A 2,523-nucleotide genomic window follows, 5' to 3' on the forward strand; every position below is an offset into this window, starting at 1 on the left:
CAGAACGACAGATTTGTACCTTGTCAGCTCGGGGATTTGAACTTGCAACCTTTCGGTTACTAGTCCAACGCTCTAACCACTAGGCTACGCTGCCGAAGAGCTCAGTGACTTTCAATGTGGCACCGTCATAGGATGCCACCTTTCCAACAAGTCAGTTCGTAAAATTTCTACCCTTTAGAGCTGCCCTGGTCAACTGTAAGTGATGTTATTGTGAAGTGGAAACGTCTAGGAGCAACAACGGCTCAGCCGCAAAGTGGTAGGCCACACAAGCTCTCAGAACGGGACTGCTGAAGTGCGTAAAAATATAATCTGTCCTCGGTTGCAACACTCACTACCAAGTTCCAAACTGCCTCTGGAAGCAACATCAGTACAAGAACTTTGTCAGGAGCTTCATGAAATGGGTTTCCGTGGCCGAGCAGCCCCACACAAGCGTCAGATCACCATGTGCAATGCCAAGCGTCGGCTGGAGTGGTGTAAAGCTCGCCGCCATTTGGTGTCTGGAGCAGTGGAAACGCGTTCTCTGGAGTGATGAATCACGCTTCTCCATCTGGCAGTCCAACGAACTAATCTGGGTTTGGCGGATGCCAGGAGAATGGTACCTGGTCCAATGCAGTGCACTACTGTATAGTTTGGTGGAAGAGGAATAATGGTCTGGGGCTGTTTTTCCATGGTTCGAGCCCCTTAGTTCCAGTGAAGGGAAATCTTAACACATAAAGCGAGGTCCATACAGAAATGGTTTGTTGAGATGTGAGGTGTGGAGGAACTTGACTGGGCTGCACAGAACCTCGACCCCATCGAACACCTTTGGGATGAATAGGAGCCAGGCCTAGTCGCCCAAACATCAGTACCCGACCTCACTAATGCTCTTGTGGCTGAATGGAAGCAAGTCCCCGCAGCAATGTTCCAACATCTAGTAGAAAGCCTTCCCAGAAGAGCGGAGGCTGTTATAGCAACAATGTTCCAACATCTAGTAGAAAGCCTTCCCAGAAGAGTGGAGGCTGTTATANATTTTTATGATATCCAATTGCTAGTTATGACCTTGTCTCGTCGCTGCAACTCCCCAACAGGCTCGGGAGAGGCGAAGGTCGAGACACGCGTCCTCCGAAAGATGACCTGCCGTGCCGCTCTGCTTCTTAACACACTACTCGATTAACCCGGAAGTCGCTGTGGCAGTGTGACGGAGGAAACACCGTTTGACTGACGACCGAAATCAGCTTGCAGATGCCTGGCTTTCCACAAGGAGTCGCTAGAGCGTAATGAGCGAAGGAAAGCCCCGCCGGTCAAACCCTCCCCTGACCAGGACGGTGGGATCGAACCCCAGGCTGTAGTGGCGCCTCAGCACTGCGATACCTTAGAATGCTGCGATACCTTAGAATGCTGCGCCACTCAGGAGGCCAGAATTTTAATGGAATTTTGCAACACTAGTTATGGGTAATATACAATACAGGGTTGTAACTGTGACGCTGATGATGGTGATTACCTTCTGATGAAGCCGGTTAGTAGAATACCAAAATCAAGCCAGACCAGAGAAGAGAGCAGAGGAGAGGTGAGAAGGAGGGACAGAGTCCAAGAAATCAGAGATTACATTTACTCTGAGCCGAAGCATAGGCCTACTTACTTCTATTGGATTTATGGTAAGATACACAACAGTACAATTACGTTTACCTAGTAATAATTTACAATAAGTAAGAAATGCTTACTTTCACTTTCTTACAACAGAGCGGCGTGTAGAGAAATTCAACAGTGGTTAAAACACAGATATACCAAACATGGTACATATTAGAGGCCTTCACGGGTCCATAAACACAGCAAGACACAAAACTGACACGATCTGGTACCCGAGCGGGGTCCGGGTACTAGAATTGTAAATAATATCACTGGTTCCTCGGATCGGATTCTGTGGTACACTTTATAATATGCTGACCTAACAGTGGACCTTGCGTTTCACCAGGTGGCGGCGTGGTAATGTTTCTTGGATCAATCATAAATCATAGACTACAGTCATAGAGCTCGTGTGGGGCAAAAGTTAGGAGATATCTAATCAATGGAAGATGGAATTAAAAGTAGCGCTACACGACCAAAGAGCCAAACAGTAGGCTACTACTTTATATTCTGAATGGAGTTGTGTTGTTGTTGTAACTGTGTCGGACCAAAAGCACATGCAAACCTCAATTAGCCTATTAGCTAGTTAGTGGCTTAACTAGACTTCCTCCCAGTTTGATTACAGTCAAGACGGGTGCTACGTCATCATATTTTTAGATAATTAACCTATGCTATGGAACGCGCTATAGCGCGATTCGGCTTGGTTGTTTGCTGGTCTCTTCCTTCCCTCCCTGTTCTCGTGTCTTTTTTTTCTGCTTGGCTTCCCTCACAAATCTTCTCTCACATCTCCTCTGGATCCGACCTGGTTATACGGACGGACCTTCGTTGTCCGTTGGGAAACGGGGTCTCTATATAAATATTTTATAAATATTTATGCATATTGGGTCCCTGGACGGAAAGCCCAGGTTCAATTTCTTTTTA

General features: G+C 46.9%; 1 protein-coding gene across 1 annotated transcript in view; it reads right to left on the minus strand.

The window, feature by feature from the left end:
- The window catches only part of map4k5 (mitogen-activated protein kinase kinase kinase kinase 5), a gene marked incomplete at its 5' end in the record, with an annotated part of 53,924 nt that overhangs the window by 28,572 nt on the left and 22,829 nt on the right, over nucleotides 1–2,523 (minus strand).

This window comes from Salvelinus sp. IW2-2015, unplaced genomic scaffold, assembly GCF_002910315.2.
Source record: "Salvelinus sp. IW2-2015 unplaced genomic scaffold, ASM291031v2 Un_scaffold2774, whole genome shotgun sequence".
Lineage (NCBI taxonomy): Eukaryota > Metazoa > Chordata > Actinopteri > Salmoniformes > Salmonidae > Salvelinus > Salvelinus sp. IW2-2015.